This window comes from Pseudonaja textilis, chromosome Z (genome assembly GCF_049901715.1).
Source record: "Pseudonaja textilis isolate UNSWEBS1 chromosome Z, rPseTex1.2, whole genome shotgun sequence".
In the NCBI taxonomy this organism is placed as follows: Eukaryota; Metazoa; Chordata; class Lepidosauria; order Squamata; family Elapidae; genus Pseudonaja; species Pseudonaja textilis.
In genome coordinates this window covers 27,720,651-27,732,788 of record NC_142008.1, presented here as the reverse complement: position 1 = coordinate 27,732,788, position 12,138 = coordinate 27,720,651, and positions in this window count along the sequence as shown.

Here is a 12,138-nt window from a genome sequence, read left to right as displayed (position 1 = left end):
TTATTATTAATTAATTAACTTAACAAATGAATATTATATCCCAACTTACACATGGCTGATTCTGATGGTTTTAAAAACCCATCATATAATAAAAACCTATTAAACCTATTTTAAAAAACCCACCCCACACTCCCTTTAATAGCAACAATACGATGCAATAAAATAACTCACTTTATCCATTCTGTCTCCCTTCAGTGGAATCCCCAGGCCCACCGAGGGGGAAAAAAATCACATTTTAACGGCCTTTTTAAGAAGTACAGCATGCGGGTCAACCATAGCTTGGAGGGAATGGTGTTCCATAAAGAAGAGAGCACCACTGAGAAGACCCGTTTTTTGTGCATATAAAATCCCTAATTGTTATGATCCACAACATACCCATTATATAAATGTATATTGCTGGAAAAAAATTGTGTGGAATCTCTGACAGGTATAGCAAACTTCTTCCGAATGAATGGATTAGTGATACAGAATAAATAGCCCCAATGTTATCTAATACTGAATGGGAGAGATGGAATTGAGGATGAATTAAGGATATTTCTTAAGTTTTAAAAGCTATATTATCCGTTTATGGTCATAGTATAGTTTTTAATGTTTCCCATGTCAACAGGACAGGAGATTTCAGTATTTCACCAACTTTCAGCAGTGCTGCTTTCAGGTTTTTTTAAAAAAAATATATAAAACAGAAGAGAGAAATCTGAAAGAAATACAGAGATTCATTGCATAGGTTTATTGAATCAATGTTTGAATACAGTTTTTTAAATCCTTTTTGCAATTCCAGAGCAACATTAAAAGTATACATCACTGATCAACATGGCTTCCCCAATTTATGTATGCAGAGCTTATTTAAATCAATAATCAGCTACTTGCAAATTTGAATCATACTCTCTTAATTCCAGAAGGATTTCATGCTGTAAAGATAGTAAGGGGAGTGAGTAGTAGACAAACGCAAGAATCTCAACAAATAAATAAATGCTCTGTCTTACATATTGGCAAAAAAAAATCAGAAAATAAAATAAAAGCTGAATAGTCAAGACCTTGTTGAGGATCCAAACTCTGTCAAGTATCTTGGGAGTACTCATCTGTAATGATCTAAGTACTAGAGCCCACTGTAACTATATAGCCAAAAAGGCATCAAGAGTTCTTAACCTAATCCTACGTAGCTTTTTCTCTGGTAATATCACACTACTAACTAGAACATACAAAACATTTGCTAGACCAATACTTGAATACAGCTCATCAGTCTGGAACTCACATTATGTATCTGATATTAACACAGTTGAGAAAGTCCAGAAATATTTCACAAGAGGAGTTTTCTACTCCTCTACTCGTTGCAGAATACCTTATGCCACCAGACTTGAAATTCTAGACCTAGAAAACCTAGAGCTGTGTGACCTTTGGTCCGATCAAAGTATTGTATATAAAATTATACATTGCAATGTCCTATCTGTCACTGAATACTTCAGCTTCAACCATAACAATACAAGAGCAAACAACAGATGCAAACTCAAGGTTAATTGCACCAAACTTGACTGCAGAAAATATGACTTCAGCAACAGAGTGGTCACTGTCTGGAATACTCTACCTGACTCTGTGGTTTCTTCCCCAAACCCCAAAAACTTTAACCTTAGACTGTCTACTATTGACCTCACCCCTTTCCTAAGAGGTCTGTAGGGAGCGTGCATAAGCGCACCAACGTGCCTACTGTCCCTGTCCTATTGTTTCTTTTATTTTTCTTATATATATCCATGTATTCATAACTATGTTTTTACTTATACCTATTATCTTGTAAGCAATTGGCAAATAAATAAATAAAATATATTGCTTATATATACATGCCTTCAGAGATTCTCTTCATCTCCTACTTTATAGCTTGGAGGTTTTGGATTCTGGCCCACTGATTTTCACCAATCCAGTCATAAAATATTGCTTAATTTTTTAAAAAATAGATTTAGCTATTTGCGGGAAAGTTTTTTATCATGGAAGTTCATGTTCTGTTCATGTTCATGTTATTTTGCTTCATCATTCATTTTTTTTAATCTCTTATTCTTTGACACATCATTTTTTAATTTTACCCCAGCATGCTATTGCATTTACATGCACCTGTGCATTTTGCTGTTCTATATGTACTTAATTAGACTAAATATTCATCATATAGTTGTTTTACCTCAATATATTTCATGATACTAAACGAACTTATTTGTTAAATAAGCCTGCAAAAGTAATATTCCAATGAATCATGGATTTTCTCTAATTCAGCCAGCCTGTCTTTTTTTCCATATACAAGTGCCCTCCCAACACTTATTCTCTAGAGCAGTGGTCGCCAACCGGTGGGCCGCAGCCCACTGGTGGGCTTTGAGAAAATTTTGGTGGGCTGCAGAGAAATGTCCCCCCCAACATCCACCCACCCACCATCCAGTTCTAGGACTCACAACTGGTACATAGTTGGTGGTACTGAAAGCCACTGAGAGATCAAGGAGAGGAAGGATGGATTCACTACCTCAATCCTGCTTTTGCTAGACATCATCCACAAGTGCAACCAATGTTGTTTCTATCCCATAACCTGAAGTCTGACTGAAAGTGATCTAGATCAGGGGTCGCCAACCTTTTGGACCTCAGGGACCACTGAACTCATAATTTTAAATCCCAGGGACCATTAACTGGTTCTGTGGGCATGGCCCAATTTGTGGGTGTTGCTTGGTGGTCATGCGACTTGTATGTAAATATTATAAATATTTTTATTGGCTTGTATGTAAATATAATAAATATTTATATAAATATTGAATTTTTTATAAAAAAAGAGCAACTTTTACCCCAAATCAGGCAAAGCAGGCAGGCAAATTGAGTTGCTCACAGAATCACAGATTCATTCAGAGATCTATCTATCTACCATTGGCTAGCTCAGTCTGTCACATAAAATTTGCTTGCAAGCAAATTCACAAAATTAACTCACAACACACCATGTATGTGAATATTGAATTTTTTATTTAAAAAAAGAGCAATTTTTACCCAAAATCAGGCAAAGCAGGCAGGCAGATTGAGTTGCTCACAGAATCACAGATTCATTCAGAGATCTATCTATCTGCCATCGGCTAGCTCAGTCTCTCAAATTTGCTTTCTGTGAGTCTGCACTGAATAATAGAACCTTCAGTCCTAAGGGAGGTTCGGCTGTGCTTAAAAGCAGAGCCAAAGATCTAAAGTCTAGCTAGAAAGCAAGAAATTCAACCATTTCCTGCTTCCTAGCTAATCTAAACAGCAGAACAGCTGATGGTTGGAAAAATAGCAATTTAGCAGGCAAGTTTGCCAGGTAAGAAGTGAGTTGGCAGGGAGGGTTCCCGCGGGCCATGTGGGTGGCGCAGCCTTTCTGCAGAGCCTGGATTAATTGCTTTTGGGGGGGTGCTCTGGGAGTGAGATTTCTCTGCGGCCCACCAAAATGTTCTCATGGCCCACCAGTTGGCTACCGCTGATCTAGATACTGCGTATCATCCATGATTCTCTGTAGTTGCAGTGCAACCACTTCAAGGTGGGAAAAGGGACAAAAATTGTCCAGTATAGTGGAACTCATGATGCCTTCTTAAGAAGTGGGCTCCTTAAAGGATGTCAGCAATAGCAATTATCCAAATGTGATTTCCAGAGAGGGGGTGCGCTTCCTTTCATTAAAAATAGCAGAAACTAAACACTTAATTTGTCAGAGATGCTTTCATTTGGATTTGTCAGCTCTTCAAGAATATTGAGTTTTGTTTTGAATCTTTTTCTCACACTCCCACCTTTCCTGAGATGTCATTTACTGTCTCTTTTATCCACTAACATACTTGCATTCCTTCGTCAACATTAATTCTGGTTTCCTCTATAAGACCTCTGAGGGTTCAATGTGTGAAATGATCACCTTGAACTTTGTGATTCACTTATTCGAATACTTAGATGGACTTTTCCAAATATGAAAATATCCATATGTATAAGAAAGGTCCATATGAAAAGATGCCTCCAGGTGTGTGGATGTCAACTTGCAGAATTATTGCCAATGCCACACTGGTTGGGAATATTGGGAATTGAAGTCCAGGTTCAGAATATGAATTTAATGAGTCACATTTACAAGATGGCTTCAGTAACCACATCTTACTAATTCAAAATCAAACAAAAAAAGGTTCTTTCAATTTCTTATCAACTAAAAGATTTTAAAGAGTCCTACAGTGGGAAATTACTACTAAGTGGCTTAAGGATAGATTATGAAAGTAAAATTCAATTGTCCCATTTTTATTATTTATCTGAGTAGTTAAAATGAGAATAAACGTTATACCTATAAATCAGTTTTTCCTCTGTAATTAAATGGACTTGTCTGTATTTGTAAGGACGTATGTCAATTTCACTTTTGCATAGTATCCAACCTTTTGGTTTCCTTGGCCCACATTGGGTGAAGATTTGTCTTGGAATGCATATAAAATATATAATATAGTGTGTGTGTGTGTGTGTGTGTGTGTGTGTGTGTGTGTGTATGTGTATGTTATGGATTTCCTTTATTTTTTAAAAATATTTTTCTTATGGGAATGCATGTGAACCCCAGAGCAGGAGCTCAAAATCTTGTAGCAATGAAATGGAAGCAGGGAACCAACAGAATTTTTAATGTTTTTAACAGGAAACAAAAGAAAGCAAGAACTTTTATTGAGGAGAAGGTATTTTTCCAGCTCTGAGGAAAATGTATGCAGGAAGTTCATTTAGTGGCTGTTCGAAGTTACAACGGCACTGAAAAAAATGGCCTTATGATCAGTTTTCTCCTCAACTGTTGCAGCATTCCCATAGTCACATGATCAAAATTTGGGAGCTTGGCAATTGGTGGGCATTTATGACATTTGTCCCAGCTCGTGAAATCACATTTGTAAACTTCCTCCTTGCTTAATTAACATTGCAGCTAGAAGAGGTAGTCACAAAGAGGAAGAGATCTTTTTGATTATTAATAAGTATAATCTCCGATATCCTGAAAAGAATGTTTACCTAAATGGGCTTGCTACCTTTGGCCAATATCAACCTCTTCGTGTGTCTAGATGTTGACTTTGGGTGATGGGTCTGAGTATTTTGTGTGTGTAAAGAATTTCCTAGCTAATCTACATCCTGAAGGGATTTCTTGTTATTTTGATTGAGTTACTGATATTTCCTGTCACATTCATCCACATAGTTTCCTATCACATTCATCCAAGGTGTCAAACTTAAGGCTTAAGCTGTTCTTTGTTTGTTATTTGAGGTTTACTGAGTTCAGGCATGGCCAAGGATAGTGAGTGATGTGGATGGTAAGAAGGCATAGAACATGTTTAAGAGAGATATGGAAGTCACTTTCCACGAAATCTAGGAAACAACGACCAAAGGTTTTTGTAAAAAGCTTTATTGCTAGAAAAATATAGTAAGAGAATTGTTAAAGTCTGTCAAAGCAATTCTTTAGATCAATTTATACTTAGTATAATGAAGGCAAGGTTACTCAGAGTCTCTTTCTCATGTCCATTCCCTCTCACCCCCACCCTGTCACCTAGACCCAGGAAATTTTCTATTGTACCCTTATTTCCTCCTTCCTCCTTCCTCCATGCTTTCAGGATTTGTTAGAAATTTGATTACATGGATTTGTAATTCCTTGATTCATATAGGTGTTGCACATATGTGACCTTGGGAAGATGGACTAACATGTCCAGATAACATTTTCACTCCTCCTGAATCCGCTCCTCGCTCTATCTAGCTTTTTTTTTTTATCAGCTCTGCCATTTACTTCCAGTGCAGCTGTAGTGCAAGTAGAATCATTCTGAAGACAAGATTTTGCAGAACTGCTGGAGTCTACTACTCTAGGATCAACTCTGTTGAGGACAGTGAAACAGACAGGAACTAAAATAAGGAGGGATTTTTCAAAAGTGTAATCTGGAAAAAAACACCTCATCATAAAAACTCATATTTCAGAACAAACTGAAGCCAATTCTGTTTCTTCTTAATTCCATTTTATATAAGGCACATCAAGAGCCACAAGTGGCTATTTCCTTATAACATGTGTGCAATTTAGCATAGAAGAATGTAAACAGAACAGAGGAAGGCAGATTTTGGATTTCTGCAGTGGGTGATTGCTTGAAATGCCTCTTGTGTGGCTTGACCACCATTAATCAAAACCTGGAGGGCATTGCTGCCATGTGCAGATCTGAAATTTTACCTTACTGCAAATAGTCTAATTACTATTTCTGCATTTGGCTTTTATTAAAACAAAAGGGAAACCTTTTATTACTTATCTAATAGGATAAAACCTAGGAGAAGGAAGCATTTTTTAATACAAGGCTTTCTCATATCTACTGGCATATTGTTTTGATTCTCATCACATGTCAGCCATATAAAACACTTGGAAATGAAACCAATAGTATTGAAAACATTTTGGAATTTCACATAATTACTTCATGCTGTCTTTTTGTAATTATTGTGCTATTATGTATGCACAGATTTTTGTTAGTACCCAAAAAATGAATGAAAGTAGTCACACTTTGTTTTGTTCAACATTGTCATCACTGTTGTGATCAAGTGAAACACAGATTGAATAAATAACACAAAGAAATCTTTTGTGGCATATATTCTTCTGGATTATGATCCAGTTTGCCAAATATTCAGAATTGCACAAGTGTTATAATTTAAGAATGCACTCTTTTGTTTGCTTGTTCTTTTATACAGAAAGTCTTCAAATTACAGCCACCACTGGGAGCAGAATTTCTGTCATACATCGGTATGGTAAGACCGATTACCATACATCGGTATGGTAATAAAGTGAACAATCACATGACCAGTATTAATTTTACTACCACCTTTACCATGGTTGTTAAATAATTCACATGGTGATTAAGTGAATCTGGAGTCCTCAATTGACTTTATCCATGGAAAGCTGGCTGGGAAAGTCACAAATCATGACCTGTGACTACAACATGCTGCAATCATTGTAAATGTGAGCTGGTTGCCAAGTGCCTAGATTGCAATCATATGACGTGGGGATGATGTGCTATTCATACCTTCAAAGACTGGTTGTATGTTACTTTTTTGGAGAATGTTGAAACTATTATTAAACAAATGGTCACTAGCTGAGGGCTTATGTGTATGTCATTCTTCATCAGAAATTATCCATGGAGGTAACAACTTTGAAAAATATTAAAATGAAAATGGGAACATATTCATAATAGTTAAGTCAACAAAATGGCATCTAAAATAACTTATTTTTGACTTTTAAAATACATTCTAACTGAACATTTCTGATAACAATTATATAAAATTGGGTGCCAAAATTAAAAGTGCCATCTCTAGGGCACTAATTAATCTAATTTCTAATTATAGGATAGTCTGCAGAGACAGTCTTAAACAACCTTAATATCTGGACCTTAATGTATAACAAATTCATACAAGAGACCAAGTCTTCTAGAATGTTCAAAATGAACACCATCATCTGGAATTGATCATGAAAATTAAGTAACAGCCTTTTTTTAATACATGATAGTTGCAATTATTATGCCCACAAAGGTGAAAAGATTCAAGATTACTCACAATGAAGAAGTGGATTCTGAAGATGATGAAATTTGCCCTGGTAGCCAAATTGACAGCTTTGATTAGAGAAAAGTTATTAGCAAAATTTATTGCTAACTGGAAATGCCCTACAGACTTTTTGCATGAAGCAGAAACAAAAGAATTCATGATTAGAAAAAAATATATTATAGAAAATATGAAAGTGATTCTGTAATCATAAAGTAAGAGGCAAATTTATATTTATGACTACTATAAAAAAGAAGTTATATCTTTATATTTTATTACTTTTTTCTTACACTTCCTTCCATCCTCCCTCCCTTCTTTCCTTCCTCCCTCCCTTCCCTTTAAATATTAGTTTATGTTAGTTTTCATTATTTTGCATTAAAATCTCAATAAATTATATTTAAGAAATATAACTTTTCATCTTCCACACTCTGATTTTCATTGAGCCCTTGTTGAAAGGACCTAGTTCTACAGATTGACTTTATGGAATTTTCATGATCTGGGGTGGCTGATGGCACAGTGAATGACTAAATCTTTAGAATGAATGAATACAGCTTGGCAAGTCCAACTTTTTCTGTAGAATCATGAAAATAGCCTTTTAATACCCCTTTTATGCTTACATTGAAATTTATATACAATTTTGCAACAATCAAATTCAACAATACAATCTGAAAGGACTGTGAGTACAAAATTTTATAAACAGTCATTTAACATTATGTAATTAATCAAATTTCTTACCAAGAATGCCCACAGAGGAGCCAAAAATATCAATATAGCAATTGCAATTATGTGAAGAATTACCTATGACTGTCTGTGACCATAGAATCACAGAATTGAAACAGTGGAGTTACAATTCTGTGATTGTACATATTATTTTGATTCTTTTTTTAAACTCTCCATGTGGATTCCCTTGTTCCCACCAAATTGAGCCCCCTTGGAAGAAAAAAGCCATAAATTAATTCTTCTCCTACAAATATATTTGAGTTAATAACACAAGTAATTTTAAAATTGTGATGACCTGGGCCGTGGCACAAAGGCAACACAGTCAGATAATCAATAAGAGTCCTTTTATTATCTCCAACTTTGCCCCCAATGTCCAGGTTACCTTCTGGTTGGAGAAAAACTCTCCCAGAAACAGCCTTTGACTGCAGAAAATTCAGTCCAAAACAGGATAAACACAAACTGTAACTTAAAGTCCAAACGAGGCAAACTGAAGTAATTAGTTTGGCAGGGAAAGAGCAAGAATTTCAGACCTGAAAACACGGCAAAACTCAAACAGTTGGGAAGACACCAGGAACACAGATAAGCCACGACAAGACCGAATAAATTCGCTATTTGCTCCCAACAGTTTGCTGTGCACAGCTTCCTTTTTTAAACACTGTGTTCCCAGCTGCAGCTAATGAAGGGAATCAGGGCCCTTTCCTCCCCCATAAGCCACACAACCCACATTGCTCTCTTCTCTGTTCCTTCCTGTGTGCCCTAGGATGAAGAGGGAGTGGGTGTGGGTCTCCCTCTGAATTCCCTCTCCTTTGTTCTACCTCTTCCCTGCTCTGCCCAGCTGGATTTTGCCTTTCCTCAGTTTCCTCCACAGCCAATGGAGCCATACTCCCACTCCCTGTCAGCTGTTCAGCTTCCTCCTCAGATTCAGAGTCTGATAGGGACATGACAAAAATATAATTGCCTGTCAGTCTTTGTAAGTAGAAATAATCAATTAAAAATATTTGTGAAGAACAAGATGCTAAAGTTCAGTAAAAAGAAACTCTCCCTCTTAGGATTTTTAAAAGATATTCTGTGAGAAGAATTCTTATATGGTAATTTATGAAACAGATTTAGTATGCTAGCTATCATATATTAATCCTAAAAATTCTCCTGTCTATTACATACTATTACAAGCAAATTTGCTTTTTGCTTATTGAATATTTGTTTGAAAAGTTGTATTAGGAAAATCTTCACATGAACAACCTAGGCTGCTGTCTTTAAGCCAAACCGAACTAAATAGCTTTGGTTTTGAGAAACTGGGTGGCATGGTAGAAATGCATGATTTACTCTTTCTTTAAAAACAATGTACTGCTAGATGACATAATTACAACACAGTTTTACTTTTATATAGGAAAGCTGTCTCAGTAGGAAGTAAAGAAATCTCTGAGAAGTTTAATGTTTGAAAGTTTCAACATATACAAAGTCATGAGTTTCTTATTCAGCTCATAACACAGAATGCCTAAAAAGAATAAGAAATATTAAGCTAAATAAATTAAAGGAATAACATTAGAAAAGAACAGTTTATACTATCACTATTCAGTATATTCAGAATATTTTTCCATATTTTTGTCATTTTAAGCTGGCCTTGTTTCATTATTATTTTACATATTGCATTTTTTCTTTAAACTCTTTGCTTCTTTTTGAAAATATTATCAACTGTGCCATATCAGCTTTCCTCCTCTGCCTCTTGACCCATTCATTTTCTTTCACATATTAATTTGCACCAGAATAACAAAGTTGGAAAGAACTTTGGAGTTCTTTTAGTCCAACCCCCTGGTCAAGTAGGAAACTCTATAACGTTTCAAACAAATAGTTGTCCAAACTCTTCTTTAAAAATCTCCAGTGTTGGAGCTCTCACAAGTTCTGGATGCAAGTTGTCAGTTGTTTCAACTGTCAGAAAATTTCTCCTTGGTTCTAGGTTGGTTCTCTCCTTGATTAATTTCCTTCGATTCTTGCCTTGACTTCGGGTGCTTTGTAGAAGAGGTTGACCCCTTTTTCTTTGTGGCAGCCTCTTAGATACAGGAACACCGATGTTAGATATTGGAACACTGCTATCATGTCACCCCTAGTCATTTTCATTATAATAGACATACTCAGTTCCTGCAACTGTTCTTCCTATGTTTTGATGCTCATTCTTTCTCTAGACGTCTAGACTAATTCAATGAACTTCTTTCACGTATTCAATCCAGAATCATTCAACATCCATTCATTCTTCTATCTATCTCCTCCTCCTCTTCCTCCTCCTCTTCCTTCTCCTCCTCCTCCTCCTTCCTCTATTCCCACTGTAGTTTAGATTTCTCCTAACATACTTTGCTCCAATTTATATAAGTGAAATAGGGAAAACATTCTTACACACTGCCATTTTTATTTCTTCAAGCATTTCTTCTTGACCAGAAATCAAAAGCTATCTACTACCTTTTAATTTCTCAAATTTATGAAATATTCTATCAGGATATATTCAAGTATTTGGTTTTTTCCACTACATTTGTATACTTTAATCACTCATCCATTTCACTAATCCATTCAGTTTAATATTTGTTGCAAATTATTCAAATTTTTTGCCATACAGCATGGCATCATCTGAATATAACGTACATGTATATTCACATTCCCAGCCAACATATCTCTAATCTACAACAAACATTTATCCATAAATATACAGCAACCAAAGTGACATTATATAACCTTGTCTTCTTCATGATCAGTGTTGAACCATTAGCTAAGAATGCTATTTATTTTCAAATTTCAATTTACTTCCATCATATACTGTTCTTACCCATTCACAACCAACTTTCAATTTCATATTTGTGCAAAAATATGCCATAATTGAAACCTATTCACCTCGTCACTCATCTTTTCCAAATCAGTAAACATGCATTTATTTTAAAGGTTTATATGTGTGGTATTGACAGACTTTCCTTTCAGAAATTGGAATATTATTCTTTGGGATCAATGGGTTCACACTGAACCATAAAGTATTTAATCCTTGTGAACTGTATCAACAATTGGTTTATATGAGTGTTGTGATTGGAAGGATCGGTCCTGTTAGGAATTTTGAATCTGATGACTGTTAGATCGTGGATTGACGTCAGAACCAGGAAACGTTAATCTGAAGGGCAAGTCAGTTAATTAGCACGTTGCCTTAATGGGTATAAAAGGACACAGCTGTGCTGGTGCCTTTTGCCAGAAACAAAATGACCATTTTGAATGAGGACGTTACTGCAAAGAGATCTCTGTTTGTTTGAATTTTGAAGGGGAGTCCTAACAGTTTTTGCCAGCCGTTATCTTGTTATTTTCCTTCAGTTTGATTTGTTTGTGAAACGGCTGCTTTGAGTTTGTTCGTTTGAATTTCCAAGAGGAGACATAACATTATTGTTTCTGGCCTAACAAACCATCTTTAAAGCAAGATGGATTCAAATCAACTGCAGCGTTTGGTCGAGCAGCAGCAACAGCAAATTAATCAGCTACTGCAAAGCAATATGACGCTTCAGAATCAGGTAACACAATTGCTGAATTATGTTTCCAGCTTACCAAGCCCTGCTGCTGTTCCCCCTGCCCCTCCTGTGAGGAAAAGCCCAGTATCCATGCCGGAGAAATTTTCTGGGCAAATGGACATGTTTCCGGCATTTCTGGGGCAGTGTCAATTATTTATGTCCTTGAGGCCTGAAAACTTTCCAAATGATCGGGCCAAGACAGGATTCATTCTTAGTCTTTTATCTGGGCAGGCTGCTAATTGGGCTACTCCCTTGTTAGTTCAAGATAGCCCGTTGTTGAATGATTTCCAAGGTTTTCTTCAACAAATGAGAGTGATGTTTGAGAACCCAATTAAGATACAAACTGTGGACAGACAGTTACGGG